Source organism: Sphaerodactylus townsendi, linkage group LG08 (genome assembly GCF_021028975.2).
Source record: "Sphaerodactylus townsendi isolate TG3544 linkage group LG08, MPM_Stown_v2.3, whole genome shotgun sequence".
Classification (NCBI taxonomy): Eukaryota; Metazoa; Chordata; class Lepidosauria; order Squamata; family Sphaerodactylidae; genus Sphaerodactylus; species Sphaerodactylus townsendi.
In genome coordinates, this window is record NC_059432.1 from 10294125 (window position 1) to 10317899 (window position 23775).

Below are 23775 nucleotides of genomic sequence, written 5' to 3' on the forward strand. Positions count from 1 at the left end.
GTCAGGATGTAGCTGTCTGTCCAACAGGACCCAAGTTCCAGGATTCCATATTGTGCTGCTTGGTGACCTGCCACTATGGCTGGTGAAAGAAGATACTGGCGAGACGTACCTCCCCGACACTGACCACATTCAGAGCACCTCTAGTCTCCAGGGATCCTGGACAGTCTGTAACAAGCTGGCCCTGTAAAGCAGGCCTTACCCAATCCCTATTTTAACAAATATATCTTTAGCCCAATTTACTGTTCTGATCACTTTTCCTGTGCTCCAGAGTTCTGCAAGTTGTTATGACCAAATAGACTGTTCTGAGACTTAATTCTGCAGTCCTCCTATAACTGAAAGAGCTCTGGGCACAGTACGGTGTGGACAAAAAAAAGCAACATCCTGTACTTCTAGAAAATCTGGAGTGAAAGGTCACAAGCACCTAATTTGAAGCCAAAACAAATTCCATTGTGCTTGAGCAACGAGCCTGCATCCATGCTGCCAACCTCAAGGTAAGGAGGGACGGGTAATCCTGAGTCCACAAGTGAACAGGTCTAAAAACAGAACTTAAGCAAAACACGAGTAGCAACACAGCATGTAAAATTATACAAAAATTACCCAGTAGGATCTTAATTCCAGCAAGCTAGACACTGTAGTGTAGACGCCACTCCCTAATAATTGATCCGAGTACGTTTGTAAATCGTGTTGGGTAGTACAACTCTACTGCCTGCATAGAAAAGCTCTTGTGAAAAATTCGTTTTTGCGTAGTTTGTGGAAAGCCAAAAGAGCGGGAACCTTCCTGACCTCCTGAGGCAGGATATTCTGTAAGGTAGAGGCAACAACCGTGAAGGCACAGGTATGGGCAGTTGTTGATTCCCCCCCCCCCCAGTGGTGGGATCCAAAATTTTTAGTAACAGGTTCCCATGGTGGTGGGATTCAAACTGTGGCGTAGCGCCAATGGGGATGGGTGGGGCACGACGGGGGTGTGGCCGGGCATTACGGGGGCGGGGCATTGCTGGGCGAGGCTGTGGCAAGGACGCAGCCTGTAAAGGATTCAATGGTGTTGATGGTGAAGTAACCTTGAGTGCATTCCACAGCCCGGGCGATGGGCCAGATGCATCGGCGGAGACTTTATCTTTGCGCGGGAGATGAAGTCTCCGTTCCCATGGGAATCAGGAAGGGGGGATGGGGTGAATGGTATTATAACCTGTGCTTCTGGCGGGAAGTGTCATTCCTGCCACTGCGTGTACTTGAGCTTTCTAAGATGTCTTAATAAATGGACTTTCATTACCAAAGCCTTTTATTTCTGCGTCTATGGAATTCCTTACATTGTGGCAGGAATCCTAATTCATCTATATTCTTGTGCAGTGGACCTCTTGTCTTGCGATGGAGAGGTTGAATGTTACTCACGGAAGGTCGGTAGCCCCAAAGAGGGCTCCGACCTTTCCCTTCTGGATCTAGAAACCGGCAGGAGAACGGAACACCATGGTGGCTCTTTCCGTCCTCGTATCAGCACGAGTCTTCCTTCCTCCCGTTGGAACGAGGGGCGTGGCGACGATAGGGACTTCCATGAGTCGTTTGGGGCGTAATCCCATGGATGAAAGCGCCTGTGGGAGGCGGATCTCTACCCGGTCGTGTAGGATTACAAACCTCAGATGCAACCTGTCATGGAGGAGACGGGCTTGACCAACCACCTTTCATCGGCAACCCAGGAATCCATTGAACGATTCCTGGACTTCGTATTTTGGTGATGCTCCCAAGGAACCACCGTGGCACAGCACTGGGGCCCGTCCAAAGGACACGGGACTCAACCTGGAATTGGGAGGGGCCATCCCGTGCAGCTGTCGGACCCCCCATCCGGTCGGCGACCCTTTTCGAGGTGCCTCGGGGGCCACCGGTGGCGCTACGGGCTACGGTGTCTCCGGGCTCGCTTCCTGATGTGAAGAGTCTGAAGAAAGCCTGCATTCCCGGCGGACGGTTTCCTCTCCATCCCGAAGACTGGGATGAGGAAGTAGAGCGACCGAGATGCCCAGCGGCATGGAACCGTGAGCGCCAGCTATGGGAGGAGGAGCAGGGCACAGTTGCAGCAAGAGCCTTGAAACCCTGCAGAGGGACGGGGAACAACCAGCAAAGAGAAGTTCAACAGTTGGACCCGTGCAAAGACGCAGCTCCAGCGGTATCGCCGAATCTGTCAGTCCATGATAAAGTCCTGGTAGTCCAGACTGATTTACAGCGGCAACGCCTTGGCGTTCAGGCTCTCGCCGCGCCGAAGTGAACTCACTGAAGCCCTTAAGCGGGACGAACTGCCCAAATTAGGGCCAGAAAAGCTGCTTTGCATGCGCACCAAGATGCATTGTTTCAAGGAGGGCTGGCTGCTTGGAGAGGGAACTAAGACAGCAGACCAGAGACGCAAGTTGGAACCTATGCTGTTACTGATCATGCGATTGCCAGGGGCCGCGTGCCTGGGTCCTGCCACTTAAAATGCCAGCGCACCGCCAGCTCGGTCAGCCCCGTACAACAGCGCTGCCCAACCTGCTCAGCCAGCGCAACCACCTCCCCAGCGAAGCCAAGAGCCGTCGAGCGGGCTACTTCGGCCCCGATACCAGCCCGTTTGATGGGACCGGCTTCAACTTCCTACTTCATCTTGCAACTCAATGCCCACTTGGAAGAGCTATGATGATCTCTACCCGGTCTGAGCAGCGAAAAAATCAGGGACATCGGCTCAGTCCTGGATGAGCCGACTGGTTCGTGACTGTTTTGGATTTGCAGGATGAGGACTCGCTTACAGTGCCGCATTCCTCCAAGCTGAGCTGGCGGCTTTCAAGATCCGGCCGAGAATGAAGCTATCCGCACCATCAAAACCATCCAGCAAGGCAACACGCCCGTTTTGCAGAATTTGTCCGTGAATTTCGATGCGGCGGCTGCTCGACTTCCTCCTGAGTGGCCTGAGGCATGAGATCACGAATACTTCGGATGCTGTGGATAGCAAGCTGCATGAAACTGTGTTTTAATCCGGGTTCCTCGTATCATTGCAGATTGGATCAGTTGGGGTCTCAAGTGGCGCCCGTTTGGAATCGCTCGTCAAGGAGGCCGCCGCCCGAAAACCACTACGCGCACCAAGTCAAGCCCAACGCTTCTACCGAAACCACCTCTGAGCATGCATTAGCCCGACTTGGGTTGTGTCTTAACTGCGGAGGGCCAGGTCATCTAACGCCAGCGCTGTCCCAAGAAGCAAAACCAACGCTCCAGCTCCATTACTCCGTCTGCCAAACCACCTGCAGGTCAGGGCACTTCTCCACTGGCTCGTCTAAAAGCGGTGACGAAGCTGACCCAGAGGAGGGAAGCAGCTGTCTGTCTTTCTTCGCCCCATGGACATGGGCCCGACTCTGGCCGGTGAGTGAAGGCAGCTCCCATTACTGTTCAAGCATTTCTGGCCAGCGGCTAACACACTCGCATTATAGCCTCGGCCCTTGTGGATTCCGGCTGCTCCCACTGCTTAATGCGGCCCAGGTGGCAGAGGAGCTAGGTCTGGACCGAATTCGCTAAGCCCGCCACCATTCACCCAAATGGGCGGCCCCTCGGAAGCGAAGGACCGGCCCAATTCAAAACACAGCCCGGTTCTCCTCCCGTTCGCCCGACCATTGGGAGAAAATTAGTTTCATTTTGGCGCCAGTGGCCAAACACTCCATAGTTTTGGGCATGCCTTGGTTATTGTTACATGAACCAAATTCATTTGGAAAGAAAGGATCCTAGAATTCACTGACCCTCCTCGCGGTGAACACATGAATTAGAAGAAAATCAGCGTCTCCTGACACTCCCCTCTCTGGCTTCCTCAGTGATTGCCCCGATTCTATTGACATCCCACCTGCATATCAGGATCTAGCCAGAGTTTTTCAGAACCAGGAATGCGATCAATTGCCACCCCACAGAGACACTGACTGTAAAATTGTCATACAACCAGGGGCGCTGCCCAAGGGTAGAATCCTACCGCATGAGTCCCAATGAGGAGAAGGAGCCGTGCTTTCTTAGACAAGAACCTTGCTTTCAAGGGTTTCATACGTGGCTACCAAACCACGCTGCTCCACGCTTTTGTTTGTCAAAAAGAAAGATGGGTCTTCTGGCTTTGCACAGATTATCGAAGAGTCTCAATCGCGGTCTCCTGTCCAATAAATATCCTTTGCCTTTGATCAAGGACCTTTTAGATGCACTTTCGGCAAAGGGCGCATTTTACTAAATTAGACTTGAGAGAAGCTTACTACAGAGTCAGAATTGCTGAAGGATATGAACACCTGACTGCACGTTTAATACAAAGTTTGGACAGTTTGAATATTTAATAATGCCATTCGGGTTAAGTGGGGCCCCAGACTTTCATGGCCCTTATCAGCGAAATGCTCCATGATTTACTGTACAAGGGAGTTGTTGTATATTTAGATGGCGTTTAATTTACTCGCGAACTATAGAAGAGCATGAAATGTTGGTCCGAGAGGTATTAGAAGCTTGCTTGACAACTCACTCTTTGCCAAACTCTCCAAATGCTGTTTCATCAGACCTCCATTGACTATTTGGGTTACGGATCTTCGCCCGAGGCTTAAAATGGATCCTGCAAAATTGATGCAGTCCTCCAATGGCCTGCCCCCCACCAGCCGCAAGAACTCCAGTCGTTTCTTGGTTTTGCTAATTTCTGCTCGTGATTTTATACCCCAATTTGCTGAACTGACTCTCCTCTCACAGACCTCTGCACTAAGGTAAAGATTCACATCCGCCAAGCCGGGGCCCCCCTTCTCTGGTCTGGAGGAATGTCAAACAGCCTTTCAACTATTAAAATCTGCGTTTACTCACCGAACCTATCCTAAAAGCACCCCACCCAGATCTCCCGTTTGTGGTTCACGTGGACGCCTCGGACAAAGCACTCGGGCAGCCCTGTTGCAGAAAAAATAAAAGATGGTAGACTGGTTCCGTGTGCTTATTTGTCTAAAAATTCTCTGGTGCCGAACTCAACTGGACTGTGGGAGACAAGGAGACTGCGGCCATCAAAGCAGCACTCTCCACTTGGCGCCACTGGCTGGAAGGGGCTAAGCATCCTTTCAAGTTTGGTCGGATCATAAAACCTGGCAGCTCTTTCCACCCCCCCTCAAGATGTCCATAAAACAACCGTTGGGCGATTTCTTTCTCGTTTCTCATTTACAGTCCATTTTTTCCTGGGAAAACCGACTGGCTGGCCAGCTCGCGCCTACCGAGGAGGGTGGAGCTGCCTTGCGAGACATTCCACGCACGTTCTTCCCCCCTCCCAGTTGGGGTTGGCTGTCACCGATCCTGAAAACGCCCGCCTCCCTCCACCCCCGTTCCCAGTCTCGTCTCTCCTTTCCCGCGGGAATTGGAGGAGAAGCGGAACTGCATGAGCCCCAGCAGCGGCTGAAGGGGACTCCCAATTGCGTTTGGAGAATGGAGTTTGGCGGAGGGAATGTTAGTCGTACCTCCCCTCTATGAAAACAAGTTCTTGAAGCTTGCCACGCGATGCCCGTTCGGCTGGACATTTTGGCTTTTGAAAACTCTGCACTTAGCCCAGCCCGGCAGTTCTGGTGGCGGCGCAATGCTATAAAAGACATTGAGGCTTACGTGGAAGGCTGCTTTCGGTTTGTGCAGAAGCCAAAACCATCGGAAAAGCCCATGGACTGTTAGAACCTCTCCGGTAGCTTCGCCCTTGGGGAAGTCATCTCCATGGGATTTCATTACAGATTTGCCGAGAAAGTCATGGCAACACGGTTTTATGGGTGGTGGTAGACTTATTCTCTAAACAAGCCCATTTTATTCCATGTGCTTCCATCCTCTGCTCCTAAGTTAGCCGCGACTGTTTATTCAACATGTTTACCGTCTCCATTCCGCCCGTTAAGGTGGTCTCCGACGCTGACCCCAATTCATCTCAAAGTTCTGGAAAGCGCTTTTGGGATTGTTGGGAGCCGCCCGGCATCGCGCTACACGCATTCAAAGTGACGGCGAGGCGGAGAGAGCGAACAGAACCCTAGGAGCAGTATTTACGTTGTTACACCAACTACCACCAAGACGGGTAGTGCGAGCTTATTCCGCTTTCGCGGAATGCATACAATAATGCGGTTCATAGTAGTACAAAAACCCTTTGAAATTGTGTCTGAGTCGGCTCCTTCCCGCCCGTTACCACAACTACCGCGGCTTAGTTGGACCCCCAAATTCCAACAATGGATTTCATCCCTAGCCCGAGGATGGAAGTCGGTCCAGACAGCCACAGCAAGCAAAGGACTCCCAAAACTGCAAAGCGGATAAACACGCTCAGATTTCCCTCTAAGTGTAGGCTCTGGGTGTATTTATCTACAAAATCTCAGAGGCGTGCATAAATTTTCCAAACTTGGCAAGAGATTTGTGGGACCTTTTCAAATTACTAAAGTGATTAATGATGTCACTGCCCGCTTAGATTTGCCTAACTCTCATAGTAACATCCATCCTGTCTTCCATTCCAGCTTGCTCAAGGAGGCTCCAGCTTCCGATGCCTGTACGACCGACCGGAGGGCCCCTCCGACTATTATTGATATTACAAGCACTCTGAGAGTGGCGCTTATCCTGGACTCTCGCTTTGTCATAACGCTTGCAACATTTAGTTTCTTGGGTGGGATATTCGTCTGGTTATAATCAATGAGCTTATTTTGAAAACATTGAAGCCCCCACCCTCATTTCTGCTTTCCACCTTTCATAAACCTGGGGAAGGGGTCTTCTTTAGGGAGGCAGAGTGTAAAGGATTCAATGGTGTTGATGGTGAAGTAACCTTGAGTGCATTCCACAGCCCGGGCGATGGGCCAGATGCATCGGCGGAGACTTTATCTTTGCGCGGGAGATGAAGTCTCCGTTCCCATGGGAATCAGGAAGGGGGGATGGGGTGAATGGTATTATAACCTGTGCTTCTGGCGGGAAGTGTCATTCCTGCCACTGCGTGTACTTGAGCTTTCTAAGATGTCTTAATAAATGGACTTTCATTACCAAAGCCTTTTATTTCTGCGTCTATGGAATTCCTTACACAGCCGCTGCGCTGGTCCTTGGGTGGGAAACAAATGCACACAGGCGCAGCTGCCACGCACGCCGGTGCAGCTCCTGCTAGACTGCTTCAAGTTCTGCGCGTTACTGCTGAGAGGAGGGGCGTAACTAAGGCAAAAATCACGTGGCACAATCACCCATTAGTAACCCCCTCTCGGCACACACAAATAATTAGTAACCTACTCTTGGGAACCTGTGAGAACCTGCTGGATCCCACCTTTGCCCCCCCCCCCCATTTGCAGGTTGGCACCTGCAGAAGACATAAGTGAAACTGTCATAGCGGATCATAGGGGGAGAGGCAGCCTCGCAGGTGTGACGGTCCAAGTTCATGAAGGGCGTCGTATATCAGTTGAAGGGGGAAAGGGCAAACAGGTCTGCTTAAGTCCTGAGATAATCCCTGGAGGAGAGATTTTGGCAGTTGGGATTAGGGTGTGTATTCATTGCTTTTCAGATTCACATTGATTAAACCTGAAATTTTTCAAAAAAGCCGAAAAAAGCCGAATACACATACCAGTAATTCCCCCCCCCCCTTTTTTTCAAATATTTTTTCCAAAAATTTTGGGCTCCATTAAAGTCTACAGGGAATTTTTTCGTGTCTAGTGGGGGGCTGTGTTTTCAGGTAAAGGCACCAAATTTGCAGCACACTTGCCGGTGATTCTCCAAAGAAGAACCCCCAAGATTGGAAAAATTTGGATCAGGGGTCCAAATTTTTATGGGCCCCTTCATCTATCTGATTCAGTTTCCCATTGTTTCCAATGGAAGATTTAGCTTGGAGGACTACTTTAACACAAGTATAAAAACCAACTCTTCTCCTCCTCCTCCTCCTCCTCCTTCTACTACTACTACTACTGCTTAATTCCCCATGGAAATACCACAGCACTAGTGTCCAAACCACGAAATCTCTGGTTCAAATATCACTCACTATTACAAGTCACTTTTTCTGGATATCTGCAGTTTGGGGATAATCTTGGTCTGCCATGCAAGATTGTTATGCAAATAGGGGCTGGTGGAGTGGCACATCTAATGAGGCCAAGAAGGCACCCACATAAATGTTATTTTTCACACGAGACAAAAAGCAATTATTTAGGAGGGAAATTTTATGAAGACGGGATGTTGTGGCTGGTTTTAATGAGTGTGAAAGCAAATTGTTTTTATTGTTATTTATGGCTGGCTTTTAACTTTTATGAAGCAGTGTGAGCGTTGATGAGAAAATTTCATCAAAAATACTGTAATAAATAAAAATAAAAGGGTGTGAAGCCTTTCACACTCTTGAAAAAGAGCCATATTAGCAGTCCGTTCCAGTGAATTATCTTGCCGTTGGAGTTGAACATAAGGGGGAGATGTCCAAGGAAAGATTAAAAAAATAAACCAGAGTCTTGTGGCACCTCAAAGACTCACACGTTTTTATTGCAGCGTAAATTTAGATGGACAAGAGCCCATTTCTTCAGCTGTAATGCGTGGATCCTCACTTCACAGACGTTTTATTCAGGAAATCTGGGGAGAGAACAGGGACAGTCCAGAGAGAAAATGCTGGACACAAAGAAAGCCCCCTTCAATGACCTGTAGAGAGAAAATGATGTTGGGATTTTTAATGTAATTATTAAAATTTTCTCAGCATACAAACCCCCCCCCCACCTTATATACTTTCACACCACCACCAAATCAATACAACCCAAAAATATGAAATACAGAAAGGAAAAATAAACACACACACAAGACTTAAAGCATATCCCATACCATCACGGAAGCTATTATAACTAATACCAAATAATGACTTCTTGCTGTTTCATTGTTGAATTCTAATGCATTTCTAGGTTCATAAATCTACTTAAAACGGAACAGTTTATCAGTTACACACTTCATCTCTTCTAATATTCTATTAAAATCTGATTGTTCTTTTAGATCTCAAATGCTGCAATTATTTCTCTTCTACCATATTTTTTTCAATAGATTGTAACAGGTTTCCAGTTTGATGCAAATCTCTCTGTATTACTGTCTCTTAATAAAGTTGTCAGTTTTGCTTTTTCCGAGTATTCTGTGACCTTCTGTATCCAATCTTCCTTTGCTGGGATTTTTTTCATCTCTCCATTTCTACTCATACAATGCCCTTGCAACCGCACACATGTACATGAAAAGCAGTCTATATTGATTTGGGGTGGAATCTCCCATTAGTCCCAACAGAAAAACTTCTGGCTTTCCCTCCATTGTTATTTTCAATATCTTTTGTATGTTTTGATCCCAAAAGGATATACCCTCTGCACATAACCACCGCAGAAAGTGATGTTGGGATGTTGATGAAGTGAGATGGTGCCCCTTTTTGGCAGCGGGACCCACCCCAGATGCAGGGGGTTGCCTGCCTCTATGGGTACGTGTGTGAGACAACTGTGCACAAAGTAACACGTCGATATTTATTTATTTATTATTAGGCTTGTATACTGCCCTCCCCCGGAGGACTCAGGGAGATTCACAACATACATATACAACACAAATAAAGATGGATAAAGTTGTATTGTCGAAGGCTTTCACGGCCAGAATCACTTGGGTGCTGTGTGGTTTCCGGGCTGTATGGCCGTGTTCTAGCAGCATTCTCTCCTGACGTTTTGCCTGTGTAACCTCAGCTTGTGGGTTCTGTGGAGCAGAACCTGGAATGATTTTGCAACAACAAAATTTAAAAAACAAAATGGTTTACTTTCTTAACACATAACATATAACATCAACATTTAACATCACATTTTAAGGTCCTGTTCAGGTTGCATTTTCAAGTCCTTATATTTACAGTCTACTGATACTGCCAAGTCCATTTCTTCTTTGCAAGTGGGTTGGCTCCTGAAGACTCCAAGGGCTTGATGAACAGGCTTCAACATGGTGAAGGTTTCCAGGAGAACTCTCACCCATTACAATCACAAAAAGAAACCCTTAACAAGGTGTTAAGGACTTATACAACCAAGGTCCAAGTCTGGTAGCCTTGTCTCCTCCAACTACATGAGGTCTGCTGCCTCGTGCTGCTCTGAGTCTCCACCCCTTACTGGGTCAACCCATTCTGAGCATGGGGGTTACACCTGCATCTGTGGCTGGCATCTTCAGAGGATCCTCTGAAGATGCCAACCGCAGATGCAGGCGAAACGTCAGGAGAGAATGCTGCTAGAACACGGCCATACAGCCCGGAAACCACACAGCACCCAAATGGATGAAGTTGGTACGTTTAGTACCGGTTCGTATTAAAAATTATTATTATTGTGTGGTGAGTTGCAATAGCTAGTGCAGGGGTCTGCAACCCACGGCTCCGAGCCGCATGCGGCTCTTTCAGCCTGATACTGCAGCTCCACATGGCCTGGAGGTTGGAGGGTAGCGTGGGCGTGTCCCTCCAGCCCTCAAGAGCAGCGCTGGAAGGAAAGGTGAGTGGAGGGGCCGAACCGGAGTATGAACTACATCATGTGGCTCGGTAGATCTTTGGGGCTATGGAAAATGGGTCCAAATGGCTCTTTGGGTGGTAAAGGTTGCCGACCCCTGAGCTAGTGGATACACGCATAGGACAATGCGTGTCAAAATAGAGCAGTATCTTTTGAAAGATGGTTGTGTATCGTGAGTCAACTTATGCAAGATGACATATGGAGTGGTGGGATTCAAATAATTTAACAACCAGTTCCGGTGGTAGGATTCAAATAATTTAACAACTAGTTGTTTACAATTTTAACAACCGGTTCTGCCGAAGTGGTGCGAACCTGCTGAATCCCACCACTAGATATATGTCTGCGAGATGATTTTAGGTGAGTATGTAGCAACATCTCTCACATGCAACATAGGGTGCTTGTGTGTATGAGGTGGTATCCACGCCAGGTTGCAACTCTAGATCTCCACACCACGGCTGCTTTGTAGGGTGGTGCTCGGTTCGTATTTATTAAAAGCAATGATCAGCCATCTTTCTACATTACAGGAGCTCAAGATGGCTCACAATAATGAAATACAATGAAATTCTCTATAGTCCTGTGCAGTGGTGGGATCCAAAAATTTTAGTAACATGTTCCCATGGTGGTGGGATTCAAACAGTGGCGTAGCGCCAATGGGGATGGGCGGGGCATGATGGGGGCGTGGTCGGGCATTTAGGGGGCGGGGCATTCCTGGGCAGGGCTGTGGCAAGGATGCAGCCGCTGCGCCGGTCCTTGGGCGGGAAACGAATGCACGCAGGCGCAGGCTACCACGCACGCCGGTGCACTGCCTGCTAGACTGCTTCAAGTTCTGCGCGCTACTGCTGAGAGGAGGGGCGTAACTAAGGCAAAAATCTCGTGGCAAAATCACCAATTAGTCACCCCCTCTCGGCACACACAAATAGTTAGTAACTTACTCTCGGGAACCTGTGAGAACCTGCTGGATCCCACCTCTGGTCCTGTGCCTGGTTCAAGCCCCGTCCCAGGCACTGCCCCCAAAACTCCAGGGATTCCCCAACTTGGAGTTGGTGTTATTGGGTTGTCAAGTCCAGGTGAGGAGATTTTGAGGGGTGGAGTGCAGGGAGAGCGGGGTTTGGAAAGAGGAGAGAGCTCAGCAGGGTATAATACCACAGAGCCCGCCCTACAAGGCAGCCATTCTCTCCAGGGGAGCTGATGTGTCTTCTCCGGAGATTACTTGTATTTCTGGGAGCCCTCCCACCTGGAGGGTGACATTCCTGGTGGCAGCCTAGGGTTGTAAATTCCAGCTTGCGAAGCAGTGCCTGGAGAAGGCCAAGCTTAGGGATTGGGGATGTGACGATACTCTAGGACTTCTGTTTTCCCTAGACTCTGTGGTATACCATAGACTACACTCTCTCAAGCGGCCAGATCTTCACAGCCAGGGATGACTCTGCTTCAATTCTGAGATCTGATAAGATCAGGAAACCTGGACCATCCTTTGTAGTCTGGATATGGGAGAATTTGAGGCCCAATATTGAGGCTGGGAACCCTAAGCAAAGTGTATAGTCTGTGGTGAAGTTTATGTGTGTATGTGTGCAAGAGAGAGTCAAGCTTCTGTGTTCTGTGATGAAGCTACCAGACCACCCTGGTAGCTTTGCATAAGCAGCTGTGCATGTGGTAACACCTCTTACATCCCATAATAGAGTTGCCAGTCCTTCCCCCTCGGTCACTGGCAGGGGACGAGAGGGTAGAGTTGCCAGATCCAGATTGGGAAAGTCTTGGAGTTTTTATATTTACACAAGTTCACTTCCCGCTAGATCTGGATAGTTTGTTAATACAAAACAAGGAAACTTGGTTCACCGTTGATGTTGGTGCAAACTACCGTATATCTTGCACAATAGCGGGAGAGAAAGGCATTCTCACATTTTTGGCAATGCGTTTTCTGCAAAAGTCCTGGGTGAGAATTTATTTAGTGCTGATATTACTAAAAAAAACCCTTAAAGAAACTGTGCAGGAATATTTTAGATCATTTGCTTACAAATTTTGAATTTGTGAAAACTCTGTTTTACAGCGAGTATGAACTCAAGCCCTGTGGCACAGTTACAAAACCCAAACAGCAAAAATTGATGCTTTGGAGGTAAACATTTTGTACCTTGCTAAGTACTGCTACAACACAGAGTATGCGTCTTTTTTTTTTTAATGTCCTTCAGTTGCATGAAATGGTCACAGTTTGTTTAGTAATGTTTTCTACCTGTACTGAGGGTGGGGGCAGTAAAAAATACATAGGAACAGGGGGGCAGGTGTAGGGTTGCTAGGTTACCCTAGAGATAAGATTCCCAGATCCATGTTGGAAAATTCCTGAAGATGTGGCAATGGAGATTGAAGAGGACAAGGACCCCAGTGGGGTACAACCAGTGGTGGGATCCAAAAATTTTCGTAACAGGTTCCCATGGTGGTGGGATTCAAACAGTGGCGTAGCGCCAATGGGACTGGGTGGGGCACGACGGGGGCGTGACGGGGCATTCGGGGGCGGGGCATTAATAATTTCTCTGTTACTGTAAAAAACTCTTACTGTAAAAAAAAAGTTCCTAATTTCCAGCTGGTATCTTTCCATCCATAATTTAAACTCATTATAGCAAGTCCTATCGTCTACTGCCAACAGAAACAACTACTTCTCCTCTAATTGACTGCCTGTCAAATACTTAATACTTTCAAATACTTAATTTTGTTTCTAGAAATCAAAAGAAGGATACTTTCCTTAAACAAGGAACTTTACCATATTTCTAAAACATGTTTTTAAAACAGCCCAACAAGGGAGAATTATCCCGTTTTCTACCTTGGCTAACCAGCCACATAGGAAACAACAGGACTTTATGATTTTTGGATCCAATGGAATTTCTAATGGAAAAGCAGACCCAATTAGTAACCCCCTCTCGGCACACACAAATAATTAGTAACCCGCTCTCGGGAACTGGTGAGAACCTGCTGGATCCCACCTCTGGGTACAACACCAGGGAGTTCACCCCCAAAGCAGCCATTTTCTTCAGGGGAATTGATTTATGTAACCTGAAGATCAGCTGGGGCAGGGGTTTGCAACCTGCGGCTCTCCAGATGGTCATGGACTACAGTTCCCATCAGCCCCTGCCAGCATGGCCAATGGGAATTGTAGTCCATGAACATCTGGAGAGCCACAGGTTGCAGACTCCCAGGATTCCCCAGGTCCCCTGGAGGCTGGCATCGGCAGGAGGGAAGGGCTTAAACAGGGGTGGGATCTCAGTGGGGTACACTGCCACAAAGCTCACCCTGAAAGCATCCATTTCTTCTAGGGGAGCAGATTCCTGTGGTCTGGAGATGAGCTGTCAATCTGGGGGAAACCCCAGGAGGCCGGTATCTGTTAGGAGGGAAAGGTTTAAGGTAAGGTGACCAGATTGTCACCTTTTAAAACCGGGACCAGGGTGGGCGAGGGCACGCGTGCGCCGCCACAGGAAACTACTGCCTTTTAGAGGCTCCCTGGTTTTTTCACGCCCTGTGACAGAGGCTGAGGAAACCGAGCAGGCGCTAGCATGGCAATCTTGGCATTGCTACTTCCAAAAATCGGGACAGAAAAAAACCCCCGTGGGATGCGGGACAAATTGGTTTAAGGCGGGACTGTCCCGCCAAAAGCGGGACGTCTGGCCACCTTAGTTTAAGCAGGGGTTGGGACTTCAGTGGGGTACCATGCCAAAGAGGCCCCCCTCCCCCACCCAAAACACGCACATCCCTTTCCTCCAAGCCAAGGGAACTGATCTCTGTTGCCTGGAGACAAGATGTCGTTCCTGGGGAACCCAAGCGAGCCATTGTGGGCACACAATAAGGCTAGCAGACATAAATTGTGCAAGTTGTGAATGTACTAACTCGACCATATATACACTGAGGGGACTGCACTTCAATAATGCCCCAATACACCTTCAAATGAATGAATATTTATGGTCATTGAGCAGTAAAATAAAAAAATAAATAAACTACAAAAAAGTACAGATAAAGCACAGATAAAATGCATAAGAAATTCAAGATATATAAAACAAATAAAAGAAAGATCCATCTAAAAATAAAAGGAAATTAGCTGCCACACCCAATGGAGTTCTGTAGCATCTTCCTGACTTTATTTGAAAGCCGCCTTCAAATGTCTCTCTCATATGAAACCCTTGAATGTGCGTTGGACCATTACTGAGATACAGCCCCATAAGTGTCTATATGGCCAACTCATGGGGCTGTATCTCAGTGATGCCCCCACGCACGTCAAGGATTTCTCTTATAGGATAATAGGCACATTCCTGAAATCCTTGGAGGTGCATCGGAGCATTACTGAGACACAGTATATCTATGTACCTATGGCCAACTCATGGGGCTGTATCTCAGTGATGCCCCCACGCACCTTCAAGGACTTAATGAATGCACTTATTGCTGTATGCTGCTTATTCTGAGTTATGTATTTTAACTATTTATCACTTATTTATTGTGGACATTGTTTTAGTTGTGGTTTGGCTGTACACCGCCCAGAGCCCTTCGGGGGTGGGCGGTTTATCAAATAATAATAATAATAATAATAATAATAATAATAATAATAATAATAATAATAATAAAAAAACTGGAAAAACTTACACGATACGAGGGTTTAAGGATTGAACTACAAAGACTCTGGCACAAACCAGTAAAGGTGGTCCCAGTGGTGATCGGCACACTGGGTGCCGTGCCTAAAAGACAGGCGGACGCAAAAACAATTGGCTGAAGCAAAATCACCCTATATCCCAGCTGCAAAGAGCCACCCTCGGCTCTGCGCCATTGATACGTCGATGCATCTACCGCAGTCTAGATGTGGGAAGTGTCCGACGTGTGATGTAATACAAAATCCAGCATATTGATCTTGTTTGCTGCGTCTAACTGTTTTTGTATCAATATAATAATAATAATAATAATAATAATAATAATAATAATAATAATAATAATAATAAAAATAATAATAATGATGATGATGATGAAACCCTTGAAGGTGTGTGGGGGTAGCACTGAGACCCAGTCCCATAAGTGTCTACACGGCCGACTTAGCAAATGCACAAGTGCCACAGCCTATGACCTCCAGCCTTATGGTGACACAACAATGGCTCTCTGGGTGACTTCAGCTGCACCCCCCCCCTCCCTTTCCTATTGACCTGGCCACGCCCTCCTGGGACTCCCACTTGGAGGCTCGCACCTGAGGGGACCCCAGCCGAGGGCCCGCGCACGCGCACGCGCGCGAGAGGCGGCAGGCGACACGGCACCGCCCCTCGGCCGGGGATGTCAAGGGGGAGGCGTGGCCTCCGCGGCTGCCACGCCTCTCCCCTGACGGCCGGGCCGAGGGGCGGCGCCATGTCGCCTCCTTTCCCGGCTGGCTGACAGGAAGTGGGGCGGCTGCGGGGCGGCGCGGCCTGCGAGGGGCGCGAGAGGGAGCCGCGGATGCCGCCGGAGGGCTGGACGGAGGAGGAGGCGAGGCGGGGCGCGGTGAGTGTCGCCGTGGGGGGGGGGGGCTCCCCCTGCAGAGGGACCCCCGGACCCCTCCCCTCTCCCCCTCCTCCTCTCCCCCCCCCTCCAAGACTCCCCCTCCCCATTTTGCAAAAGTCTCAACTCGCCCCTTTTCCTCCCTGCCCTGTCCGCTGGGGCGTTTGCGCGCGAGCGGGACGCGTGTCCTCGCATGCACACCTGCACGCATCCTAGCCGGACCCGCTCCTGCCAGCTCGGGGCCGCCGCCTTCGCTTGCTTTCCTCCCCACCCCACCCCACCCTTTTTCACGTCCGGCCTTTCCCGGGGGCTGGAGGTGGGTGGGCTGCTCCGGAGCGCAAGAAGCGCACCCGCGGAGGCGCGGAGGGGACCCTCCCCTAAATGCCATCATCAGCATGGGGAGGGGGAGAAGGAGGAAGGGGAGGGTCTCCGGCCAAGTGGCTTTGACTTTCTTTCTCTCCCGCCCCCCTCCCCTCCCCTCCCGGGAATAAACCTTTATTAAATTCCCAACCAATACATCGCAGTGCATCCCAGATCCGTTCCGACCCACCCAGCGCCCCATCTGTCGCTCCTGACCCCGTCCTACCCGATATACCCCACTAGACTGTGCCGTTAAAGAGTGTCTTGTCTTGCGCAACAATTAAAACAACAACGAGAAGAAGACACACAAGAAACCACCACGCGCATCTGGATCAACTCCGACTAGCCTCGTATTTTCACCGTTAGGCCATTTCTCACCACTCTTCTAGATGGCTGTGACTTTGTCCAGCACTGAAAAGGCAGTTGTGGGTGTGTGGGTGTGTGGAGGGGGGGGGGCATTTCCATCCTGTTTTAAGCCCCCCCCCCCCCATTCACACACACATTTTTCATTGCTGGAAAAATTCAAAGCCTGGTGATTCTCCTCTTCTTCCCTTTCTCCTTCTCCTCCTTCATCTCCTCCTCCATGCAAATAACGGGGCTGGTATTTTGGGGTCCCGCCCCTTGCCTTGTGCACTACAATGGCCCCCCTTTGCCCTAAAATTCTGCAGACGGGACTGCTAATTTAGGCTCGAAATGTCTGTCCTAATGATGAAGCATTCCGGGGAAGAGGAAAAAATGTGAGTTGAAAGCCTGCTAGCAATCCCGCCTCAATAACTTCTCAGCAGGCACTGATGGGGCTGTTCTTGCAAGCGTTTATAGGATGCCTTTTCTTCGGACGTCTTTAAATCGATGTTTAGCTTCTGTCTTATGGGTTTGAGTTCGCATTTCTTCGTTCTGTCCAGAAGTGTTTTTTTAATCAGTTGATAGACCTTTATTGACACGACAAAATAGGGCATAAATGGATACAAATAGAGGGCACCGGGTTTAGAAAAAAAATTATAGTTGCCATCTATAAATACCCTGTTTCCCCGAATATAAGACATCCCCTGAAAATAAGACGTGGTAGAGGTTTTGCTGAAGTGCGAAATATAAGGCATCCCCCGAATGTAAGACGTAGCAAAGTTTTTGTTTGGAAGCATGCCCAACGAACAGAACACAGAAAAACAAGACATCCCCTGAAAATAAGACATAGCGCATCTTTGGGAGCAAAAATTAATATAAGACACTGTCTTATTTTCGGGGAAACACGGTAGTTGTACAATCAAACATCCCCGATCATTTACAATCACAGTTTGGTAACATTACGTAGAAATTTGGCAACTAATTCAGTTATGGCACGAGAAGTATTATTCAATAGGAAGGAAATGTTGTGTCGATCAGAAAGACCCTCCCGTTTAACCATTAAGGGGGACAACATATGTACCCTTATTGTATTGAAAAAGGGCCAGTATAACAATATATGGACAACAGGGTCAACGCATTTCATATTGCATGCACATAATCTCTCCTGAGAGGGAATTTCTCAGTGTCTCCCAGATGTTACTGCCGAGGGAGTAGGTTGCATCTTGCTGGGTGTTGCATCTTGCTATGGCTAGAAGTTAATTGGTAAAGATGTTTAGCCCCACTACCTACATTAAGGGGGATAATGGGACATGATGTTCGTGCTCAAATAGTCTCCTTTTTAAAATTCAGAGAATTTATTTAGCTAGAGACGTGTTTAGCTTCTGTCTTACCAGTTTACGTTCCCATCTCTTTATTCTATCCAGAAGTTGTTTTCTTTTTATCGCCTCTGTCGGTTTCTTTAAGAAATCTTCCTTTTCTAAGGACAGAGTTCCCAGGGTGGGGTCCTAGACCCCACCCTTTGAACGCTATCACAGTCGTGTTTGGTTAGCCTCCCTGGAAATCCCGTCTACAGCTGCTGGTGGGGGAAGGAAGTGGGGGTCATTGCAAGTGATTGTTATTATTGTTTTAAGTGTAATATTTTATTCATTGTGTTTTTATTGCGGTTAGTATTGTTTTTAACCTTTGTGAGCTGCCTAGTATGTTGTGGGGTACAAACAAATAGATAAATACGTTACTTTACTGCTTTTTCTATCTACGTGTGCATTGTTTCTGCTCTGGCCCACACCGTGGTGTGGCACAGAGAGAGTTCCTTCCTCCTTTGTGATCCCAAACAGAAATGGTCCAGGGTGTGTGTATTTAACCAGTTGCAGAAGACCCTGTATCCAAATAGTCCCTTCTCCAGGCTTTCTGTTTGGAATCGCAGTGTGGCAGGTCATCCCTTTGCATAGCATACCATGGTCCAGACCTGGAGTGGGAACTCCGCATGTGAGAACAGGAGAGAACATGCACATGATATGTCACTGTGTTGCTGAATTCACAGATTGGGTCTGGATTCCTCAATATATTGTGCTCTTGTGATCTGCTTTGGGGAAATGGGTCCTCAATTGCTGCTTTATGAACGGTGTTAAAAGACTGAGCAAACTTGAATAAGCCCTGTAGTGGTAGGTGAACGGTGTGATACATGCCGTTCATATTTCCTTTTAGCAACAGCTGCTTTATTAAGAAGGAACAGAGGAGTGTGTTTCTCCTACAGTGGCCCTTGACTGCTCAAATAGTTCTGGGCCTTTTACAAGCGTAGAAAATAAGAATTTCCTTCTGTTTCTCCTTGGTGCATGAGAGGGAGGTTAAGAGCCTCGCGGGTGTATCTTAATCTGGAGGAACTGGTTTGATTCCCAGCTCTTGCCGGCTTGAGCTGTGGGAGGTGCGCTTTATCTGGGGAATTCAGGATTAGCCTGCACACTTCTAATATCATTGATGCCAGCTGGGTGACTCCTGGGCTAGTCACAGCTTCGGAGCTCTTCAGCCCCAATTTTACCCTGGTGGCGTCGAGCAGAGGTATAAAGGAGATTGTGAAGTCTCGAGTCCCCCCGCAGGAGAGAAAGGGAGGATATAAACCAAACCTCCCTTCTCCTCCTCCTCTTCTTTCTCTTTCTCTTTCTTCTTCTTCTCAAATGAGAGCCAGTGTGGCGTAGGGGTTAGACTGAGGGTCAGACCTGGGAGAGAACCAGATGTGAATCCCACTCTGCTGTGGTAGCTTGCTGGGTGAGCCGTGGCCAGTTGCATGAATTCAGCCTAGCCTACCTTGCAGGGTTCTTGTGTGGATAAAATGGAGACTATTCAAATGGATTTAGGTCCCTCACTCACGGGGTTGTTGGGAGGGTATGTAGCAGGTGGGACACTAAGAACACTGGCCTGAACTCCTCGCAGGAAGGGGAGGGATAAAAACAAATTAAATATAATATAAATTTGAAAAAAAGAACTAACCAAGCTGGCAAAACAGGGTTGGTGCTAAGATTATAACTCAGGAAGTTTCTGGTTTTGGCATAAATTTGCTCGCTCTGTTGTTGTCTTGCCTTGTTTCTGCACCAAGATTGTGTCGATCGTTTTATGGGTTTCACAGGGATCGTGACAGCATACAGCAAGTGAAATGTATTGAACCACCAGAATGCTGCATGAATAGTAAACAGTGGCTGCTATTACAATACAGTATCAATAAACTATGAAATAGATTTAAAAGTTTTATTCCTGTTGGTGGAGGTAAGTGGATGCAATATTATCAGCAGCAAGCCGCTAAACCCGAGCCTGTCGGGCATACGAAAGTGCGTAGGAAATGAAACAGATCTTGGGATCAACTGCAGTGAAATGAGATTGCTTCCTAGTTACGTAGTGCAGAACTCCGGTTTGGCGAAAGTAGAATTAAATGGTATTGAAGTTCGTATCAGTAATGAATTGCACGTTGGTAGTCGGGGCGAGATGAAATTATTTACTTGTGACTCAATCGAAATCTCGGACGATGTGTCTGTTTTCTGTCGGGATTTTATTAGCTTTGCTTTAAGGAAAGCAGGTTGGAAGGAAAGAGTATTGACGCTGTCTACTTTTCCTTGCATTTAATGAACTGAGGTTCTGAAATCTGTACTCCTGAACCCAAAGCTTTTCCAGGAAGCCTCAGTTGGGTTATAGGCTGGAATATATTTCACCAGCCCTGTTTAGTAAGAATGGGGCCCTTCTTCTAGTATAGGATCAGGTAATTGCCATTCATACTTTTTAAACCTTGACAGCAAATAACTGTTGTATTATTCATGTGGAGTTGCCGTGTGTGTGGTTTTGCCATCGAGTCACAGCCGACTTACGCCAACCCTGTAGGGCAGGGGTCTTCAAACTATGGCCCTCCAGATGTTCAGAGACTACAATTCCCATGAGCCCTACCACTTGGCCAAGCTGGCAGGGGCTGATGGGAATTGTAGTCCATGAACATCTGGAGGGCCATAGTTTGAAGATCCCTGCTGTAGGGTTTTCAAGGCAAGAGATGTTCGGAGGTGGTTTGCCGTTTGCCGGCCTCTGCCTGGGCTAAGAGAATTCTGAAAGGACTGTGGCTAGCCCAGGGTCACCCAGCGGGCTTTGTGTGGAGGAGTGGGGAATCGAACCCAGTTCTCCAGAGAAGAGTCCACCACTTTTCATGATTGCACCATGTTGCTGTAGATACTCCAAAAAAGCATTGTTGTCAGACGGCATGCTGTGTATCCCATATTTTTAAAAATAACAGTGAGGACATTTTTCTTCATGCTTGCTGCAGTTTTGGTTCTGATTTCCTAATGAAAGATTAAGTTGAATGTTTGTTAATAGACTAGATCTGGAGGGTCAAATGCATTTGTTGCAAAGACTGGAGATGACATAATCGTGACTTGGTCGGGCTGGGCCTGGGGGTGGGGGAGTAACTGCCTTGTTTGTCCCCAAAACACTGCTGGGAAGGGACTTCAACTGGTGAGACCACAGCGAGTGGCCATGCCAGCCGGGGCTGATGGGGTATTAGTCCATGGACACTCCTAGGCGCGGAGGTTGGGCTGAGAGACCTCTGCTACATACAGGGGATTAGCCATGGCAGGTCACCCAGCTGTGACTGGGACGGCAAAAAATACAGATTCTGAATTGGTCTCAAAAGTTTGATAGATATTTCATCTTCAGCTGCTTTTCTTGCCTGCTAGGCATCGGAATATTTCCGTGGTGGCGAACCTTTGGCACTCCAGATGTTATGGACTACAATTCCCAGCAGCCCCTACCAGCATGGCCAATTGGCCATGCTGGCGAAAACTGATGAAGATGTAATTTCTTTATCAGGTAAAGTCGCCATCACTGGATATTTCATGTGTGTCCAAACATTATCGGTTCTTTACGAGGGTTGTGGCAGACATATTCTGATCAATTTTCTGTTTGTTGTTTGTGTCTCTTTTTCCGTGAATATTTCTGAGGGGAAGAGGAACAGGTGGCGAGCCCGCTTGCTGCGTGGTGTGACTTTCTGGTGCGCCAACACTTTAACACACTGCTTGGCTTGATGGTGTGATTGGCACGCCGCTCGAGGAAAGCATCTCAGACGCAAATCTATGTAAATAGGAAAAGTGCTAAATGAAAGACAGTTTTAGCAGAGTACATTTAAAAACCTTGAGCTGTGTGTCTTGCGTCTTGTGTGCTTCTTAGAATCTAGTGTTTATGTGAAGTACTTTTCCTTTGCTGATACATGAACCTTTCAATTCAAGGGCAAAATCCATAAATTACACAAGATGTTTCAGTTTCCTGTCATTTCAAGTGCTAGTACTATTAAGATATTAGCAATTCTCCAAAGTAGTTTTTTCCCTTCCTTAAAATGAGTAACGGCAGGGAGGGGAAAATGAAATTTGGCAAGCCTGGGATGAAATTCTTGACCCGAGTCAGCCATTCCGTTCTTCCCCTATTGAAATATAAAGAATTGAAGCCATCCTAGGATTCTGTAGAAGATTGTTCTATTTCTCAGAAAATTGCCCAACACATTTCTGCTTTTTCGCAAGCATTTTCCTCATCTAATGCCTTTCACAGTGCAATGCTTCATTCTCTGCTTACTGCTACCTGTCCCTTGGCATTATTATGGAACAAAGTGTGATGATGAAGAAGAAGAGTTTGGATTTATATCCCCCCCCTTTCTCTCCTGTAGGAGACTCAAAGGGGCTTGCAAACTCCTTTCCCTTCCCCCCTCACAACAAACACCCTGTGAGGTAGGTGGGGCTGAGAGAGCTCTGAAGAACTGTGACTTGTCCAATGTCACCCAGCTGGCATCTGTTGGAGGGCACATGCTAATCTTGTTCACCAGATAAGCTTCCACAGTTCAAGTGGCAGTGTGGGGAATCAAACCTGGTCCTCCAGATTAGACTGCACCTGCCCTTAACCACGATGCCACTGCTGCTCCCTGCTGCCATGTGCATAAACCCAACATCAGAGCGGAAGATCTTGGTCTCTATGCCCTGTAGGCGGCGCAGTCTTGGTCTATGCAGTGCCCTCCAGGAGTAGCCTGAATTGGTTGCTTTGAGGCAGTTGCTGGACCCCTAGGCGGACCCTGGTCCGGATCCAGCCGAGACTCCTTCTTATGTTCTTATGCAAGCTTGTGTGTGTTATCTCATTCTCAAACTGAAATAGGCCGCAGGACTTTTGGGAAACTCTGTGCTGAAACAAACAAGGGGCATCTGCTATCCCTCTGCGCAAAATCCGTTCTGTGTTGGAGAACTGTGGCTGTTTGCAGTGACTGTCATATGTCTGTGGCAGTTCTCCAGCACAGCACAGAGTGGCTGTTGCGTGGAGGGAAAGAAGACCGCAGGTGGTTGGTGCTGTGTTGGTGTAAAAGAAAGAAAGAAAACCGGAATATAGATTTAACTCCTTTAACTCAGGCCCAGCTTAAAAACCTCTGCTCTCTGCCTTGCCAACTGTGTACTGAAGTATATTCAAACCCGGTTCTGGAAATGCGCAGCTTTTCTGGAAATGCCAGCTGTAAAGACTTTAGCAAGGTAACAACCTTGCTAAAGTCTTTACAGCTGGCACAGTAAGGGTTAAAATGGTTTTTGCTGGTTGTGAAACAAACTGACTTGATAATTACCAATTAGGGAAATATTGTTCATAAAAGCATCGCTGCAGCTGATAATTGTCTTCCCACTATCAGCGAAGGTTAATATTCACCTATGTGTTCCAGAATACTGTTGTTTTGGGGAAGAGAAAAACCCCCCACAGGTAATAAATGTATGTTTCTCGTCCTACCTTTGATTCCTGGTGACCAGGAAGAGATAGGGAGAAGATATAACCTCCCATGTCTTAGAACAGAGGTGTCCAACTCTGGTGCTTCAGATGCTCATAGACTACAATTCCCATCATGGCCATGTCAGCAGGGGATGATGGGAATTGTAGTCCATGAATGTCTGAAGTGCCACAGTTGGACACCCCTGCCTTAGAATTTCTTTTCGTCCCCATCTTACAATGCACCCCCTTTAACTCAGGCCCAGTTTAAAAACCTCTGCTCTCTGCCTTGCCAACTTGGCATTCAGACTGGCCCTAAAGTATGCGCTGTGTGGTAACGGTGAAGCCCGAGTAGATGCTTTTCCTTTCTCTCCTGGACATCCATTTT

The 23775-nt window shown here is 47.8% G+C and overlaps 1 protein-coding gene and 1 long non-coding RNA gene across 3 annotated transcripts in view; one reads left to right on the plus strand and one right to left on the minus strand.

Moving 5' to 3' along the window:
* Positions 1-8419: 8419 nt before the first annotated feature.
* On the minus strand, positions 8420-13792 carry LOC125438155. Its single transcript, XR_007245298.1, has 2 exons — positions 13724-13792; positions 8420-8598 (listed from the first exon to the last, which is right to left on the minus strand). It is a non-coding gene; the product is annotated as an uncharacterized LOC125438155 (long non-coding RNA).
* Positions 13793-15804: 2012 nt separating this feature from the next.
* CSGALNACT2 (chondroitin sulfate N-acetylgalactosaminyltransferase 2) overlaps positions 15805-23775 on the plus strand; it is a 59689-nt gene continuing 51718 nt past the window's right edge. The window contains exon 1 of one of the 2 annotated variants that reach the window (XM_048506384.1): positions 15805-15938. The gene's annotated coding sequence lies outside the window, so the exon portion shown is untranslated. The remainder of the gene's footprint in view (positions 15939-23775) is intronic. The other variant, XM_048506385.1, reaches the window with a different exon arrangement.